The sequence below is a fragment of the Plectrocnemia conspersa genome, unplaced genomic scaffold (genome assembly GCF_051122295.1).
Source record: "Plectrocnemia conspersa isolate PC_06_02 unplaced genomic scaffold, ASM5112229v1 ptg000003l, whole genome shotgun sequence".
Lineage (NCBI taxonomy): Eukaryota > Metazoa > Arthropoda > Insecta > Trichoptera > Polycentropodidae > Plectrocnemia > Plectrocnemia conspersa.
Window position 1 is genome coordinate 8,895,110 of NW_028277167.1, and position 21,429 is coordinate 8,916,538.

The 21,429-nt window shown below is 29.8% G+C and overlaps 1 protein-coding gene across 5 annotated transcripts in view; it reads right to left on the minus strand.

Annotated features, from left to right (window-relative positions):
* tinc (transmembrane protein tincar) overlaps positions 1-16,192 on the minus strand; it is a 168,619-nt gene extending 152,427 nt beyond the window's left edge. For 4 of the 5 annotated variants that reach the window (XR_015809116.1, XR_015809117.1, XM_088183063.1 and 1 more), the window contains exon 1: positions 15,934-16,192. The gene's annotated coding sequence lies outside the window, so the exon portion shown is untranslated. The remainder of the gene's footprint in view (positions 1-15,933) is intronic. The other variant, XM_088183062.1, reaches the window with a different exon arrangement.
* Between the last annotated feature and the right edge of the window lie 5,237 nt (positions 16,193-21,429).

Here is a 21,429-nt window from a genome sequence, read left to right on the forward strand (position 1 = left end):
ATAGTTTATTTATTTTATGCATATGTTAAAATTGTGGATTAAAATAATACCGGCATTGACATTATTATTTTAATTAATTAATCGGAAAATAATTCGAGTACCGCTCGCTTGATTCACCATGCTTAATGATTAGAAAAATCAAAGCCTTCGAATACTCCGACAACTACTATTTCGATGTATTAAATATTTTATTTACAAATTACATAAAACATTTCCATTTTTCATAAAAAAAATGTTTGCAAAAATACGGAAGCTAATTTGGAGTAATAAATCTATGAAAACATCCGACCGCTTCTGAATGCCTCCTAAATTTTTAAGCCAGAAGCTAATTTATTCCAATAAAATATATTACTCATTATTTTTTGTCAGTTATCATTATCTGAAAGAACCTTATGAGAAAGAAGTGCGTAGAAAATTGTAAATATGTTCAAAATGTGACATATTTAAAAAAACAGATTTATATAATTTAAAATTGTGATATTATTTCATTTTAATTATATTTTTTTATTATTAAATTTACTACATAATATTTCAATATGCTAGCAAACATAAACTGATTCTCGAGTTACAATAATAATTAAAATATAACACATTTTCTCGATTTTTGACAAGAAAATTGTAATTAATTCGAGAACTCCAGTAAACGCATATAAAAAATTCTCAAATTGAAAAGATAATCTCGAATATTATAGTGATTATACGTAATATAATTATATAGCAAATATTACACAGCAAAAATCTCACCAAGAAAAAACTAAATATGGGAATAAATTCACAAGGCAAAAACATGCGCAATAAATTTTACACTGCAGTAAAGTCATATTGTGTGTATTTTTTTTTATAAATATATTATATTGAAAATGATTGTTAATGAAAAAAATATATTTTAAAAATCTTTTTAAATTATATTTAGTAATTTATAATATTATGATACACTTTTTTCATAACAACAAAAAATTAAAATTAAAAAAGAGTAAATATAAGATATATAATAAAAAAAACATCCAAGTTATGGCAACCACACGCCGATGCCTACGTTTAAAAGGGTCTTATTCTCAAAACTTGCGTTAATTTACTGTGACTAAAATGATTATCCATCAACAAGAAAACAAGACAATAGCTTAAAGGATAGACCACACAAAAGCCCTCGTTAGATTAGAAAAAATAAGACGTAAGTGTTCTTACTGTAAATATTCCCCGTCATTGAAAGAATATTTCTTTGTTGTGAAACGGTCACAGATATAATAAATCACCGGATCCACAAGATTCCCGTTGCAAAATACGACCTTGGACAATGCTCATTAAGCGAATGTCGTTTTCTAAAGGCGTATACCTAAAAGAGGAATACAAAGAGAAATACTAAGAGACCAGCAAGATGCCCGCCACCCGCGGATAACATGCTGTCATGGGCGCTCACATCCCGAGAGAAACTCCTCCATACGAGCACCACCGTATCAGAGAGGGATCAACTGTACACTCGCTACCATGCTACCTACTAGACCTTTGAGGAACTCCCACGGACATCATCCCTGCGCCAGCTTCTCCACCACCGCTCAGAGAAAAAATCTCATCAATCACAATTGTAATATAATCTAATAACACTAAGCGTCTCACTGGCTACGAAGTCATATTAACTTAAATTGCTCAATTAATTGTATATTATTTAAAAAATAATATTAGTTTTATTTCAAGTCAGCAATAGCATATTTTTGGTTCTCCCTTTGATATTTTATTTGTACAACGAAAGTTTTAAGCATGTTACTAGAGAATTTTTATTCTTGTGTAATTATATTATGTAATCTGTGTAATTATCATATTTTTCGGTAAAAAAAATGCTATGTAAACAAAATATTTACACTCTTAATGATTTCAAAGACACATTTTCCTTCTACTGAAATAGTTTTGAGTACAAAATAACACACGCAAGCACAGATACAGGGTAAATGGAAAAAATGCATTGTGAAGTTAAATATGTAAAGTAAAGGCTACCATACTTTCCGTAATTTATAAATGTATATTAAAATATATATTAAAAGTGCAGTTGACATATTTTACAGAGCAAACAGCGTATCAATAATAATAATAATAATAAATTTAAATGATAATGATAAAAGCATATTTTTTGTATCTAACTGAAAAATTATTTTATTATATATAATATCACTTATGTTAATATTTTTATATAAACCCATATTTCTACTAAACTTGATTATTTTGTTAGATATTCAATTTAGTATAATCTTTCTTCACAACAAAACAACCCTTGCGACATTATTATGTCACGACACAATCACATTTATTCTACAACTTCGAGGGGCACTCTCGGGCAAAGATGTTTCAGTAAAGGGCCCCATGCGGGGGCTGAGCCCCTCCAATAGGTCACGCAACCCAAGGAACTTTGCCAGGGAACTCCCGCGAGATTAACGACCTTGTCACAGAAAGGAAAGTCCTCGGCGCCATCGGACTATTTATGTTTGGCATCCAAGAGTGGTGGCACGAGACAAAAGCGCGCGCATTGAATTGTTAATGCTTTCCTATAGCAAGAAGATGCTTCTGGCTCCTACGGAATCCTGAATAACTTATGCAGTCCGGAGGCTCTGGCTAAAACGCCTTGCAGGGATGCACTACAAATGGTAAACAGTCCTCGTTGCAAATTGGAACTAAGATTAATATAAGCTTCATTTGCACGCGTGACTCGAGAGGGTGATTCGTTTTGTATCGTTTTACGTGCTATGCTATGTTTAGATGTGTTAGCGATCACTTGCTATTCGAATCACGCAACAGCGATATACAGTCAAATAATATTAAGATTCAATGTGGAGAATGTTTTGTTTGTGTTCTCTATTGTATATATGAGATTACCTTTTCTTTTGAAAAAAGTAATAAAAACATACTTATTTATTTCGTTACAATTTTGGAGCTACAACAATTCCAGCTAGGTTTAAGTTAATCAATACTAAGTGATATCACATACTATGGGTGAATTAAAGATTAAATCAATCACTTTGCTGTAAATAAAGGGAATAAATATAATTCATATTAATTTCGATATTGCTATTCAAGTGGGTTTTCATATTTATGATTCAATCTGTTATTATATTATGACATCAAGGGATGATATCGAAACGTTAAGGGTCTAGGGTGGTGGAGTTTCGTGTTTTGGTAGCTAATAAAGAAATGAATAAAACTGCCTCAGATTTGCGATGAATAGAGAAACTTATCTTTAGTCAGAACCGCATCTTTTCAAAATGCTCGTCTACTTGTAATGCCCAACGATACTTTGTAATATATACCTACAATGCTTTATGATGAAAAATTAGATATTATTTCGTTAATATAATAAAAATATTTTGTATTGTCAAAAATATTGTATAGACATGATAATAATATATTTATTTAAAAATCACAATAATTAGCTTAGAGCGCATCAATCATAATTAGACTTTTTCGAAGGTATTCAACTGCTATTGTTTCACGCCGCTGCTGTGACAATGGCGCAGTTTTGAAAGCCGAAACGCGAGCGGGATATTAACGCCATTATCTCCGGCTTTGACGTCCATTAACCGAGTCCTTCCCCTTCGAATGTAAAACGTATACTTTTGATTGTTAACGTTTATTTTCCACCAGCAATGCTTTTCCGCTCTGAAAGTTTCAGAGACGAGATAGGTACGTAATACTCTGGTAATGAAAACTCGTGAAAATTTACGACCCGGCTTCGACACTTGGGTTAATGGCTGGATCAAGAAGCGACCACGAGTAATATTTCTTTTGTGTCGAATGATGATAACAGAGATGCGAATTTATTACATCTGCGCAAACATTCGGACCGTGAGCGATTTCGGGCAAATTTAGTAGGATATTTTACGCTTATGTGTGTAGTAACGAGGGCGAATTTGCGATATCCGTTATGATGCATAAAAAATTGTATTAGAAATATATGAGATATTTTATAAGCGTGGTAAAATTGCTGGGAGCTATATGAATTTCGTGAAAATATCAGACGTGATAAAAATTCGCAAATATTGCAACGGAAGAATTTCGTTATTATTTTACCATATACTAAAATTATATTTATATAAAATATCAGCGATTATTTTATGTTGAAATTTTTAAAAAAATAAAAGGAAAACGTCAGAATGATTTTACTGATATGTTACGTGTTGAAAAGTTGAGTTTATACTTTGCCTAAAAATATTAAGAAATATATAATTTTCATAACTCAATAATGTTTTTTTTATTAAAAAATACTTTATCTACTGTGTTTGTGACTATACTTAGGGTAGCTAAATAGAGGGTGTTTCAAATTTACCCCCATCACCCTAATTGAAACGCATCTGTCGACTTCGCTAAGGGATTAAATGCGCATGGATTGGCACAATTTCGCAAGTCGGATGGATTAATGTTAATATCAATGCAATTTTTTTAGAAAATAAAAACACGTATCATTGAATAAGCTGCTAGGAAAAAAATATTAAGTTTTCTTCGAATTCTGATTCAATTAAAATTCGACTTGTAACCTCTCTTGAATTTGACAAGCGAGAGGTAATAATATCATACGAATTTATATATTGTATATGTGTGGGTGTATATATGAAATAAGTTTCCCGTTTGCAAACCGAAAGGCAATTGAGAAAGTTTCGCGTCGAGAGACGAAGATTCATTCATTCCTTCAAGCCTTTCTTTGTCTAATACCTCGCGGTTGGATAATCTCTTTTTGTTTAAGAAATGTAATACCCCCGAATCATTTTAATCTCTGGAATTCTGCGAATATAAAAACGTTCGTTGTGATGAAAAAAAGAACATAAATATATACTGAAATTAAAATATATTATCACGCAAATATATATGGTGTAATAAACATTAAAGTAGTTTCCAAATACTGATATTTGATAAATAATTGATGCAAAATAAAAAGTTAACATAATATTATAGTAACTCGCTGAAAATTTACGATTGGAATATTTTTACAGAAAATCATGCTGCGAACTTTGAAACTTTCTTAAAAAAATCACTTTGTTGATTGAATGAATTATAACAATATAGTATAAATTAATGAAAAATTCGACGAATAAATTTCTCGATTCGATCTCTTAAATTTCTTATCCTGACCTAGCTATCAGTGTGTTTATTTTAATATAGGCAAAGGTATTTAATTATGAATTATTATTAAATGCAACAATATATAAATAGCCTTGTTTGCGTCTATAAAATTCAGACGTTTGCGAGGATCGAGTTGAACTTTTAATTACGGACGTCTGAACTAGTATTGACGCGAAGAGGGAAGCGACTACTTTTTATGAATTGTAAGTCTCGATTGATGCTCGGTGTAGTTTGGCTAGGTTCGCGTTCAGATGAACTCTCGTGTGTTTTAAATCAAAACTAACTAGTGAAAGTTTCTGTTAAAGGTCCTTGTCCTTGGTCCTTGGAAAAAATGTGTACACATGTACATACTTGGGTTTTCTCAATACAGAATCGTTAGATATGACGTCATAATTCTGCGAATACAGTTAGAGTTTTACTGATACTGAGCAGTGGTTTTATAAATCAATTGTTTGATACATTTTCACTGGCTAAGTTAGTGAAAATGTATCAAACAATAAATGTATGTATATTATTGAAAATAATAAATCACTGGTAATATTCATTTACTGTAACATTTACAAAGGTATTGAAATAAAGTGCAGTTCAATATATTATAAGTACAACAAGACAGTCTCATGAAATAAATTATTATTTTTCACTGCAAAAATAATATTTAGGGATCGGTCAATGACATGGTAAGCTCGGTGTTATTTTTTCAATTATTTGCCCAATTCGGTCCCGTTTATCGCTCTCACGCACCGCTTAATCCATTTTATATATAAATTTATATATATAAAACGCGCATAAAACCGGAAAGCGTCGAACGTTTGTTTGCATCTCTAAATTCCAATCTGCGCCAGATGTATTCAGCATAACTTTCGCTACGGATCCCTACAAACAAATAGCGAAACATAGACGAAATTTTGCTCCAGGCCAACGAACGTTGCACCAACATATATATAACACATGCACTTATACTATGCAACAGTTGCACACGGAAGCTGGAAAAGCGTTCAGACAACATCTCGCCAACTTTATTACCCATAAACTTACTCGTGATGGATTCGCTATTTATTCTAGCGTTCATAATCCAAGAGCTGAAGAGTTAACGTTAAAAACATGGTGTGCTAGATACAAATTGGGTGGTCATTAACATAAGAATGATAGTGAAACAATGTTGTCCAGAGGTAAATTATTGTTACGCCTTCGTGTACCTTTAGACGGACATAATTTAGAAGAAAGGGTGGTTGTGGGTGGGTGCAAGATGTGTAACGGATAAGCCACCCTTATTTATTACTTTGGCGGAGATTCCACCCTCAAGATGTTACCGCACGAGTGTGCATAAGTAACCGCCTTGTGGCTATCGAGTTATGATTAATCTGGGGACACTGTGTGCTTTTATTGTATGGGATTATAACGAGGATTAGGTGCATTATGCGGTAAATGTTCAACAAATAAAATTCCTAAATAGTACCCGTCAGTAGTTTTAAAAGATGCGTATTATATCCGAACGCAACAAAGTAATAACTAAATATCCTTATATAAAAGTATCTCAAAAGCCATTTCTAAACATTTCGATTAGGAAAAAGTATGTGATTACTTTGAGATTCTACAATATCTTGATTTAAGAATGCTGCGAACTAAAGTGACAAAGAAGACACGAATACCTGACGGATCAAAGTAAAACGCGTTCTTTATAAGAAAGCCGGGAATCTTGTGAGATGTTTTGCAGATGTTGCTTTACGTGTATAAAACATTCACTTGCTACTTACGAATTATTTAATGTAAGTTTCTTTGGACGAAACGTTTCCACCTGGATCGTAGAAATATTCTGGTTGTGAATGAAATTGGAAAATAAAGGGCATTCGGTTGGCGGAAAATATTCTGCAACATATCGGATGCATCTTAACAGTTTTTTAAATTATTGAAATACAGTAACTAAAAAAAGAAAGTAAGTGATATACTATCCCTTAAAAAAATAAAAAAGTAACACGTCTATATTAACCTCCTCTGTACATCAAACAACAACATTAAAAACAATGCACATTACATTAATTTAAGCTTTCGCCAAACCATTACCAAAAAATAATTACAGCACATCAGAACATAAGCACTAATTGAGTAATCACGCGCATACGTTGACGTAAAAAGTTTTTAAGCTTCAATAATGACTTCATACCCTTTTACACTAAACCTTTAACTGAGCATTAAAAGCATAAACGGTACGAGTTATGTTGCAGTTTTTGCCTGTTTCGTAGCTCATTTCGCGTGTCGCTTCATTAAGATCATTTCACGTTTTTACTTGAAATGGCGCTCGCTAATTAGTGCCGGAAAAGGCCGAAAATGGCAAATTTTATAGCGTTTAATTTAAAGTATATTCCACTTCTCATACAATTCCCTGGCGCTGGTGGTACTTAGTTTCGTTCGGGCGTTTCAGGCATTTCAGGCCAGATGGTGTATTTGAAGATCCGGAGATGTTTTCCGCTGTGGAAATTAGCGTCCGTCGGGACCTTTTCCTTGCCCAGGATGGACTTTCCATTTTCGTAATCAAAATTTATTAAGGATTCAAAGGGATCGTCATGACGCCGTTTGGCCCTCGAATAATGAAATTATATTCACCGTGGCACGAAAGACGCTCGTAATAAACGAGCGTTATTTTCAGATTATTTTCACTGAACCATAGTATATATTGAATTCATTTAAAGCTAAAATCTTGGTACTAGATTATAATAATGGATTTTGAAAGATAAAAGTGTGATTTTTTATAGCTGTATGCAACAAAAATATATATAAAATATTTTTATACATTTATTTGTTGTACATAGATATATGATATTCTTTGTAAGTAGCTTATTCTTAGATAATTTAAATACTGATCCAGAGATAAGGAAAATCTAGGAAAACTTATCAATGATGCTCGATCAGAATTATATTTATATAATAATCACTAATTCTGATCTCCAGATACGATAGAAATTGAAAAACACAATGGCTCATATGGTACTATTATGGGCGCGGGTATTAGTCATTGACTATATAAAACATGATATGAAAATCTAACAATGCTGTACAAAAAGTGATGTAAATAGCTAACAATATACAATATATAATTATATTAAATATAGCAAGAACAAGAAAATACTAGCTAAAAACTAATTAAACCACCAGAAAAAAACACAAAATATCAGCTAATAATTTTATACTTAATAATTATATTTTTCTATTGAAATTATTATTAATATCCTAATATAAATCGTATGACTTTACTTTCAATTGACCAAATATGGACAATATATTGTAATCAATCATCGAAATAAAATTACAAAATATTTTTTCATAATTAATTTAGACTCTAAAGTAATTATTGTAATATTTTTGGCGGCAGTAAAAATTAAAATGAAACTTTGTACTCTGTACACTTTTGCTATATTATTATTAAAATTAAAATAAATAATCTCGAAACTTTTTATTGTTTTTATAAACTTGTATTTGAGAATAACAAAAAATTGTTAACAAGTTTTTAGCACTTTTAAGTGATAAAAGAATACACTCAAATAAGAAACCTTTCCGAAGGTGTTTGTGCCCGATGTTTGAAAATATGTATACTTTTTCGGAAGATCAAAAGTATTTGAATGAAATATTTTTTTACGATTTTCTATTACTCTAATCGACCGGCGGCATAATCTTTGCTTTGGTGATCTAAAAACCCGCTCTGATAAAAAGAAATAATGTATGAAAATCGGCAGAATGCCAACTTATTTTGAGCTATTTTTATTTTTCGATAATACAAAAAGTTTTTTTTATAATGTTTTAATAAAGTAGCAACAGCTGTTATTGACAATATTATTACTATTATTATTGAGAGCCGAAGGGACTTTAATTTTTTGTTAATAAAACAATTTGAAAATATCAATTCTGAGCTAAGCTCGAAATTTCAACGGGCAATTAAAGATAAATTACATAATCTAAAAAACTAGACATTGATATTATTAATTAAATATTTGCAAAATTCATAATCTTTCACTAGTCAAAAAATTTATTACTTTTTTAGTTTTTTTTAAAAAATAGAAATATGTAAAATGAGGAAAATAATTCGCAGACTCGCTACTCCATTAAATCATTTCAATCATTGGCGCAGATATTAGAGAAAGAAATTTCTTTCAACCTTACATAGAGTAGTGTAATAAAAGCAACATCTCACGGATTAATGGAGAAAGAATTAAATATATTCAAAACGACTGGAAAGAGAACGAATAATTTACCAACATCAACACAAAACGAGAGAAATTTTCCACGGCCGAAATTTTTTTAACAAGAAAAACGAGGATATTTGATTCTACTACTTTAGATAGCATGTGTTTATTATAGGAATAATATGTAATACTGTATCTGCAATACTTAACTGTATTACATACATTTTTTCATTCATTAAAATTTCTCGAGAATTCTCGCTTCTCATTCCTTGAGAAATGAAAATCACTGAGAAATTAGAATATCTGACCATAATAACTGATCGGCAAAAATGAATAAAAAAACACTTTGTAAATGCCGAAATTTAAGAAATTACTCATATTTCAGAGTTGATGTTGTGCAGCTATAAAAAATTTCAATGGGTTATATTGCTTTTCTATATTTTTTAAATTAATTTATTATGGATATATTTTTATGTACATTCCGAATTGTAGTCCTTTTGCTATCACGTATAAATAAAATTAAGCTTCGTAAAAAGTTTGAAACACTTTATACTATACTTTTTGTTATTTTTTTTAATAACAAATAATTATGTATTTATGAACCTGTATTCAAACTATATTTTAGATTCTTGATGACTAATCTAATATACATATATTCTAATATTTTATGGTTTACTATTTATTCGACATTCTAATAGTTGAAAATAACGAAAATTTAGAAACTCTTACAAGTGTGTATGAAAATAACTAGCACTTTTGCATTAAAAAAAAATATTTTCTCGCTGTGTTGAAATATATAATATATCATACAACTAATACGATTTTTCCTAGTAAGATGTATTTTTTACTGTAATGTTTTACAACCGAGTAAACACAATCAACAACTACTAAATAAGTAGCGAAACACCAGACTGAAATCAATTTATTTAATTAAATATAAATTATGATTACAGCTTATGATCAATAGATGGTATTATACACGGGTTATCCTAAATATTTTATTTAGTTATGTATCACGATATTCATCCGTGATATTTAGAAACTCAAAAACATAATATGTGATGGTCGATTTGAATTAAAATTATATAATAATCACTAATCTGATTTTTTAGACAGGAAAATTTTTTTTAAATACTAGACTCCATATAGGATTTTAATCCGTTTTTTTTTTCAGGTATTAGTCACTGACTTTGGCACTGATATTTACATGAAATTTCGGAGAATTTTGGATACTATATTTATTTTCAATGCGCAAATTAATTTATTCACGTATTAAAATATTTTAATTTAGATTCCTTCAAACAATTTCACTTATTTCATATTTTATATTAAAATATGGATATCAAACGTGTATGCATGATTATTTCGAGTTACAAAATGCAAAGTGCCATTTATTCGTCTGGCTCGGCGCTCAACTACAGCGTGTTCACAAAACAACACAAATAAACCGTATCATTCGATAGTTAGCATGAAACGCGAGTATTATACACAGCTCTAAAACAAGAAACATAAACAAACTCGATACTACACGAAACACTAAAACATAATACTCAATTCACGTTGCTTTCTCAAATATCAAAGGATCGACATTAGAATTGTTCCAGGAATAACGAATTTAATTTCAATGTCTCTTATATTATAATAAAATACGCAGATAGGGATAACATTTAAACAAATTGGAATAGTGCTTTAGAAAGGGCTTTGCTATGGAATCTGATTCGAACTTTATAGCCCATTAAGTATTCTGCGTTGTTAAATTTCGTCTAGACTGGAGTATCTGAGCTTAGATCTGAACGCGGAACCGTTCTATGTATTCTCTAAATACGTCTATTATATGCACGTGCGTATATTTTCTTTATCTGCAATGATGGCATATAAATTTTGACACGCTTCGGGTCCATTCTGCGCGGACCGGCGAATAAATCAAAAAACAACCCCTCGGTATTTACGGAGCCACAGTGTAAACATATTTGGGGTGAGAATGGAAGTAATGAATGAACGGGGAAGTTGGACGTGTGAAACCAAAAGTCATGCGACAATCGATGTGGTCTTTTTTAATTAAATTTTTTGCTTACATGGGTGCAAATAAAAATAAAGATTTATTTGCATCCCTTTCAACATATGTACGAGGGATGCTCTAAAAGAAACGATACAAGGCTAGGTAAATTCCATATATCAAGTAAATATGAATACAGTTAAAATGTGTGTATAAAATGGCTGGTCTTTCAGTTAGCTCATAAATTTATTGCCAGCTTATTTTTGTTTATGACAATAATAGTCATTGAAATGAAGTTGTATTCAATATAAAAACAGAGAATAACATAAAGGAACGATATTTGAAATCAAAGCTTTTCTACATACTATATAGATTTTTCAGATTAATTCATTTTCTTAATTAATGAACGTTGCTTTATTTAAATGTATGCAAAACAGCAAACGTGCGCATAATCACCCTGTGTTAATTGTGACGAGTGATCCACACACGCTACAACTATTGATTTGACGCATCTCGTTACTAGCGATTCAATTAATTCTGAATGCGGTTCGATGACACGTTTCGTTCACACTATTAAATTTCCTGCTCTCAGTCAAGTTCATAAACATTCACATACTGATCGTTTCCAGCTGCATCATCAATAAAACGTTTTTAAGCAAAGATCATTAACGTCTTTCACACAGTTCGTAAAAATATTTTTACAACATTTAAAAATATACATTTTTTTCGACAAAAGATAATGTTGTGTAGATAAGAAAATTTGCACGTCGGATCAGGGAAAATAAATCTTCGGGCGGTGTTTGCGCGACGATAACTTTTATGACGGCAAGCGAAGGCGGTTGGTTCATTTCACCTTCATTCGTCTTCGTTCGTCTCAATTTGTATCTGTACGCCTGACATTTTACTACCGGAACCCTCATTTCACTCATAAGCTATCAATATCTAAAACTGCGAAAATGAAACGCCTTTATGATCAAATTATAAACCAAATAAATGATTACCAAAAATGCTCTATTCAAACATTCAATTCATATCTATCAAAATATAATAAGAAAAGAGGTCGGCCTTTCCAATCCTTTTTTTCCAAAGAAGAATATGTTCCACAAGCCGTTCGTCTTTCCGAAGGAAACTTCTATCATCATATCCCCGGAAAACCGGTTTGACCGTAGGAAATAATTTTTCATCTTAGGGCAATTCGTACGTCGAACCCACCCCGAATCAATTCAATAAAAGTTTATCTTCCATCACGTCTTATCCTTTTTTGTGGCCAACGCCAAAAGAAACTTACATATTTCTTGTGCGGAATCGATTATGGACGATAGGATGTCCGAGAATATAATGTGTATATATCGAACGTGAAAGGGGTGCCTGCGTGTCTGTGATTAATGATCAGCGTGGGAGTGCTTGATTAATTGTTGACATTAATCTAATATTAATGTCGTTTTCTGTAGGCACACGCTATACGGCTAAAATTGATAATTAATTAACCTTAAATTACCGAGGTGTTAAAATATTAAATTCACGATATAAAATATGATTTAAATTTAGATATACAGTAAAAATAAAAATAGTAACCTAAGCAGCAACGCAACATTTATTTAAAAGTATGATATGAAGCATATTCTGAAATTATTAATACAAGTCTAGATAAAAAAATAAGCAATTTTCAAAGCTTCAATTATGTGTTGCAAAACTTAAATACCGATTTTTATAGCAAAAAGCTTTTAAAAATCCCAGACTTTTTCCAAAATATAATAGCTATAAAAAAATATAATTATTAACTTTTTTAGTTAAAAACTTTCAAAATCACGGACTATTTCCGAATTATATTAGCTATACAATCTTAAAAAAACACAAACATATTTAAAAAAATGTAATCATGAATTAATTGTATAGCCATTATAATTCGGAAATGTCTGGGATTTTTGGAAGAGCGTTTAAACTCTTAATTGCAAATTGAGGTAAAATTAGCTTATTTTTATGTAAACTTGTATCTATAATTTTAGAATATGCTTCACATCTTACTCTTTAATTAATAATGCATTTTCGGTTTGGTTATATTTATCATTTTTATTATATCCTTATTTAAAAATAACCTTATTCCCAACCAAAATATATGAAAAAAATATACAAAATACATCACAAACATATCAAATCAAAATTTAATTATCAATTTAATTTAAATGCAATGTGTATGTATTTATAAATATTTGCGTGTGTAAAAAAAGTTGGGTCAAACATTTTTTTTTCAAGAATCAGTTCAAAGTAACATATAAATACCATATCACACATGTGTTCGAATAAATTTGTCCATTGAATTAAATATAAATTAATTATAATAATAAAAATTATGGGATATGACTAACTATATCGTAAATTTTAATTTTCGTCCATATCGTAAATCAAAGGTAAAGTACTATGTTACGTTTCTTCCGTTTAAAAGTAAATAATATGTTGTATTAATCGGACAAAATATTGAATCAGCATATACATACATAAATGTACATATGTATAAGACATAAGATTTTGGGATTTGTCCTGTGATGCACGATAAATTCCAAAATCAAATTGAGGGGCTTAAGGACACTGTGTGCCTTGTATTATATAATAACCTACTACGCAGTACCTATGAGCATGCTTTTCTAGTTTGGTTTTAAAATAATGCAACTGATTCACTCTTAACCTCTTCCCAGTCATGCCCGAGTTAAATCAGTAATTAATATTTTGTGAACTGTCATCACAAAAATTTAAAAAAAATCAAGAAAATTATCATAGCTTTTTTTGTTAAAAATTAAATTTGTACGATATTTTTATATGTTTTACAATGACTGCATATTTAAATACCTATGCATAAGAAAGGATAGGTCCTTGCAAAAAGACATTTTTAAAAAAGTAGTGTGACTGTGAGGTGCTTAAAAGAAAATGTTTTTAAAAAGTTATCTATACGATTTTTATTTTTTATAAAATTTCTACAAGGTATGCTGGAATATGATTCCCTTGAGTCGCGTTAACGAGTAATTTTGATAATGAAATGCAAAACAACGAGCTTCATTACACAAAACTGGTATCCGATTTAGGTGCTCTATTTTAAGCGGACGACAGATTCCATACAACATATGCAATTACAAAAGATTTTGAAATTTAAAAACATTTAAAAAATACTCAAAACAGCAAAACAATATAAATACCAGAAAAAATATTATGAACGTGGAATAAGTCATTATTTAGTTTATATAAAATTGGACTTTTGCTTTGCTTTAAAATATATTTCGATACAAAAAAAATTGTATGATTTTTATTATTTTCTTGATAACATTTGTACGATTATCTTTCATAAACTTCCATAATAAACATTTTTTTCCGTAACTGTCTTGGTTAAAAAATCAATAAATTTGTATTAATGTAAAAAAATAAAAAATATTAGTGTAATATCTACAGAATTATCATATTTTTTTTGTTCTTTTAGTATTTTTTTTTCAAAAGTATAATATTTTACGCTGGATTATTATTTGTATTTATAAGTAGTATATATATTTATATACATATGTATTGTAAAGCGTGCTTTTTAAATTTAAAACAAATATACAAGTTCCCCCTTAATTTGATATCAATTCCTCAAGAGTCTATACTAAAAATAATCGTATTGTCGTTACGCTGTCAAAACCATTCATACATATGTACATATATTTAAAATTATTAAATTACTATTGAAAGAAGTGACTTGTTCCACTTTCAAAATTACTGAATACTGTATTTAAAAATTCCTTTTACTGTATTAATATGCAAAGAATATACAGATTTATATACATATATTTTTTCAGGTTTCTGTTTTAATGCACTTTCATAGTGAACGGCTCATATAATAGATTCACAAAGATTTCATTGTGATTTTTTTATTTTCTTCTAATTGTGGTAGTTTGATCAAATACCAAATAGTTAACTTGCCTATTTTTGTTTGTTCCTACTACTAATTAATATGACCATAATGTTTATAAACAAATAACGGGACCTTTAAATCACATAGAGATGTTATAAATTAATTATTAAAATATAAATAAACACTATTTTATATGTGTTTCGCATAGTGATATGAATAATCAATACATTTTACTAGATCAATAAATAAATAAAATAAAATATTTATTTCCAAATCTCAACATAAAAAAAGACTCTAAGGTCTTCAGTTTACTCCCCTCGAAACGATAGATTGGTGTTTGTTTATATAAATAAACTATCTTTGAACTCTATTCAAGTTGAAGCGATTCAACATCAAGTTTTGTGAACTTCTAAGAACCCTTGAGAGTTTAAATATCATCCAGCTATAAGTTTTTGAAGTGGCACTTGTGAAAAGTTACTGCCGTAACTATATTACATAACGCTTTGCTTTATATATATTATTTAAGGTCAAAATTGTGAACAGTAAGGGTCAAAATCTACCCTCGCCTTGAACTTTTATCATGGCGACGTCAAAACAATAATAGACCGTGAAAGTTTTAATCGATTCACGAAATATATGTATAAACTACATACTTATATGGTACTGAGCATAATTATTTAATATAAAAATATAATTTTTATAATAAGGGGAAAAAAATCATAAGTATTACATATGAACTACACACTGCATAGGGGTAAAGTAATGAATGAATTTAATTTACTCACCCAAGTCGATCGAAGTTTTTGGTTGTAGTTGAAAATTGTTTATTGCTATTGTAAATCACTTTTTGTTGTATGCAAGTAAATCACTATTTGTATTTATTTAGTTGTAAATGCTGGAGGAACAATCACAATCACACACGGGCTGGTAAGGTGTTTTCGATTTTCGCGCGAAATTCGAAAAGTGCAATTTGTAAGTTTGCGCAATGCAGAAGCGCCGCACCGTAGGTCCGCGCGCGTCACACGACGAATCGCGAGTGGGTCCACGAACGTGGAAGAGCATGCGCTGCAGCAGTTGAGAATACTTTTCCGCGTTGACAGTGGCGCCACTTGGCGGCAGCGAACAGAAACTAGAAAACTTTATCACTGTTTAAACTATTGTGCAAAAGTAGCTGATACCTGCAAAAAAGAAAATATGTCAGAAGCGCAAAAAAATATTTCTTTATATATATTAATTCATAGATTCGTAAGGCAACAAGATTAAAAAATAACAATAGTATACTTACTTGCAAATAAAGTACGCCGACGACCAAGTATATTGTACAAAAGCAACACTGCTAATTGCATTAGAGCCACCTAAACAGTGCATTTTAAACGTTACAACCATAAATGATCATCGGATTATAATTATTTATAAAAGCACAAAGTAAATTTTGCGACCAGAAATTAGCCCGCCAACGAAGCCGTAAAACATGAAGCCAGAATACAGTTATTTTTTTTTTATAAATATATAGAAACTTCATTTTAGCTTTTTTCAAGAGGGGGGGAAATTGGCCAGTCAGTGGTAATTTTATTAATATTTCCATTTCATTAACATTCCTACTATTTCATTAAATGACATTTGATATTTTCTGGCCAAATTTAAGGGGGTACCTGTTAAGAATCCATGTCAAAGGCACGGGAAAGGCAAATGGCAATCAAATGAAGCAAATCTAAACTAAATTTTGACCAACAGAAGAGCGCAAAAAAGAATTATTCCTTCTCAGAAGTCAAAAATCCACGTCAAAAGCAATAAAATCGCGCCGTCGCCGTATCAAGACGTTTTTAACAAGTTTATGACTTACAAAAAGAATCAAATGAAGCACATCTAAACCAAATTTTGAGCAATAGAAGATCGCAAAAAAAACAATTATTCCTTCTTAGAAGTCAAAAATCCACGTCAAAAGCAATAAAATCGTGCCCACTGCGACGGCACCGGCACGATTTTATTGCTTTTGATGTGGATTTTTGACTTCTGAGAAGTAATAATTGTTTTTGCGCCCTCCTATTGACCAAAATTCGATTTGAATATACTTTGATCAATATTCTCATATCAGAATTCCGTAGTAATATCGGTAAGGTTAGCTATCATATTTTTAAGACATGTAATGCAGGAATGGGATTTGTCATTTTGTCAACGACAAATTTGCGCCCCTATGTAATTATTTTTATAACATTAAGTAAAAATAAGAAGTCACTTAAATTTGGAAACAAATTGGATTAATTGATAATTATATTAAATAAAAGAATGCCATAGAACATAATAATGGAACAATAGTTGTATAAATATTTACGAAAAATGACACTAACCTTTACACAGGGCCGGTCCAGGCGGGGGGCGAATATGTTCAAGGCACGTGGGCGGCCGATTCAACAAAATCTCAATTTCTAATATACCACACTAATTTGAAAAAATAATAAAATTATACTTTGTAAATAAACAATTTAATTTTATTCCATAATTAGTTACAGTTACTCTTGAATTACCCTTTTTGGTATTATTTTGACTAAATTTACACTTTCTTGGATGCAATTAGTAGAAAAACCTCATGCTTTAGAAGATATCTAAATCGTCATATTTTCGTTTCTTAGAAATTGATGCCATAATCACCACACAAATTTTATTGTACGGTTTTATATGTGTTCTTTAAAATTCCTATTTTACTTTTTTCGTGTAGCTTTTGATGCCATATTTAAAACCGTGAAATTGCCGTCTTCTAGAAGTTAGTTCTTAATTGCCTTTTCCTCATTGGCATGACAATCCTTTTATAGTATGTAAAAAATATTCGATTTTTTCGCAATTATTCGGTAGTTATATATTTTTTTCTGCTTCCACATTAATTAAGTTAAAGCAAAAAGGCTCTTACGTCTTAATCTAAAAAACATAATTAGCAGTTTAACAAAATTAAATAACGATCCTACCCGAGATACAAACACAAAAAACCTGGCTCATGCATTAGAGCAAAGGATATCTTCTTTCAAATTTATATGTTCTATAATTATTTGGTACGATTTACTTCTAAGGGTAGATATCGTTAGTAAAATGATTTAAAATCCAAATATAAGTTTAGCCGAATGCGTCAATGTCTTAAAAAATATTAAAACTTATATAATGCAAAAAATAAATGACGGATGTTTCAATGAATTCATTAGCGATGCCGTTACACAGAGACTGAGAAAATAGCACACAGCCTGAATTTCCTATAATTCGCTTAATTAAAAAGACATGTAACTTTTTCTACAAAACTAAATCAAATTTGATTGCAGATCCCAAGCACCAATTTAGATTAAAAAATTTATTGTACTATTTTAGATCACATGAGCAGTTCCCTAAATCAAAGGTTTGAATTAGAAAATGATAGTGAATCTTTATTTAGATTTTTTTTTATATTTGTAAAGAAATGCATAACACTTACTTGAAAAAATATTGTATGGAGCTAGATGTAAAATTTTAGCCAGACAAAACATACATTTCAAAAAGAGATCTAGATGGTATTCAGTTATTTAATAAAAATATTGTTTTACCCGGAAATTTTCCACGATCCCTCGTCATCGAACAATCCTTTATAAATATTACAAAATATCATAGAGGTAGATTTATTAGCATGCTTCCTAAATTTTACCATTGCCGTCAGAATGTTTTTAACACTTGTCAGTTTCCAAGCACTGATATCCATTTAACATAATTTATCAGAAAGTATAGACTTATCAGAAGTAATTGATGAATTCGCGTCTCTAAAAACAAGAAGATTTTTTTAAAAACATAGTTATATTATTTTGTTTTGTTTAATTGTGTAGTATTTAAAAAATATGAACGGATTTTTTTTGTTATTTTATATTATATGTACATACATATATACAAATATTTAATAAGTAAACTGAATTTTGTACAAATAATAATAATAATTAATTTCACTAGCGCCCAACAGTCAAATACAATTTTAGCTAATATAAATATATATCTATTGAAAATGTCCTGAACCTTTCTTATTTTTCTCTTGAAACACTTTGACATGCATCCTTTATATAAAACGGCAAATCGCTAACTAATTTGAGGAACAGTAATTTTTTCAACGTTCGAACAAAAGAAAAAAGAAAGCGCTTTTTGTTTTATGTTTTTAAAACAATTAAGACGAACAAATAATTGTGTGTTTAGACCAAACTTTTAAATAAACAGCAAATAAATTCAGTGTAATTTGATGGACAATGTTTTTTTCTACGTCTGACAAAAACTCAGCATGTGGCAAGTTTTCAGGACGAACAATTTCGTAAAATAATTGCGTAATTGGTTTCGTGACTTTTGGTGCTGCAGAAAAAATTACATTTAATAATATTTATATCTTATATTTATGGAACACAAAAGTATCGATTTTTCATAAAATATTTGTGATACAAGAATTAAAACATTAATTGAAACATTTTAATTCCCACTATATTTAATGGAAATAATGAAAAGAGCTATTACTTAAAGTAATTAAAGATATTTTTTTTGTTAAAATTTTAAGTCAGCTTATAAATATATAATATGTTTAATATCTCGATTAAATTATAAATGATAATGTAATATAATAGTAAATATTTTGATATATTTATTTAATGTAAGTCTTCCGTTAGCATAATGCATTATAACAGAGTAAGCACAATCAACAACTACTAAGTAAGTAGTGAGACACCAGACTGAAATCAATGTTTACAATTAATATATGTCACTATGCACGTCTTATTTTAATTTTATTTTAATTATTTTTCACGATATACATCAATGAGATACGAACAATCTAGGAAAACCAAATTTATGATGTTCACTAATTCCGATCTTCCAAACACAATTTAAATTAAAAAAATAATCACCAACTATACGACAGATTTATTGTGATGTGTTAATCATAAAAACATGCAACTTTTTCAAAATTTTCCTAATAGAATGATGGATTTTTTATGTTAATATATATAATAATACTATTCCCTGAACAATCAACAAGGGGATAGTTATCGAATATTATAAATATTTTTATTTACTTGAATTTAAGAATGTAGTTTATTTATTTATGAACAAAGTATTTAAATAGCTGTTTCTGTCAAATTTTTAATGAAGTATAGTACGTTTTTTTTAATTCGTAGAATATTTTTTTTATCTTATAATATGTGATGCACTTTAAGTAAAATATTTTTTATAATAAAAGTCATAAAAACATAAAATTTAGTAAGTCTCATTCATTGCAAAATAGACTAAGGCCATGTCGTCAACCTTGATCCACAATTGTATTAATGAAACACTTAAGCAATCATCTGCTGCATTATGTAACATTTCTTATCTATTATAATTTTTATCTTATCTAATTACGTAATGAATTTACATTTTTTTATTAAATACAAAAATATTATACTTTCAGCGTTGTCAAATTGTATACTATTTTAACAAGTTAAAGATGGTATTTTAAAATCGAAATTCAGCACGCATGCACATGTAAAACCCATAAATGTTCATACACAAAATCCTTAAGCAGCGTTTTAATGGTTATAAATGGCAAAGTAAGCATCTTGAAATTAACAATGGCTCCCATTGAATGCATCACGTTGGATGTCGATGTGAAATTTATGGTGTTGTAAACACGATGCATTGGTACTCGCAGCAACCTTACACTATTGTTCGCCTCTACCGCCACAATGGACCTGTATGTCATCTTTTCAACGGTATATAATACGATTTATGGATGCCAGGATGCGAATCTGAATCGGGTGCACTTTTTCGTCTCAATTTGATACGTGATCGGGGAAATGGTTGGGTGCTTAACTGCAGATAAAAAACACATTGTAGTTATGCAATGTCCAGCGATTAAGCTATAGCATCTGACGGAGTGGCAAATTGCTATTTATACACACCATTTAAATACGAGGATATGTATACAATAATTGTAAAGCCTTGTGATAGAATATACAAATGTAATTAAATTTATTGTGAACCTTTTTTAATATATTAATAATTTGAGGCAAACTTTAATTGTAACAAGGATACGACTATACGGCAATATACTGATACCACTTGTTAGAAATATCTGTACATAATGTATTTATTATTCTGGATGTGATCTAAAGTTGATCTAATGTTACAATACAAGCCCTGTCGTAGATGATGCTCACATTAGTGAGAGAAAATGTTAATTTGGAAAAGTATTTGCACATCACAGAGAACCTATCTAACATAAAAACCATTATTGCACATCAAAGTCAAATCAAAATGTT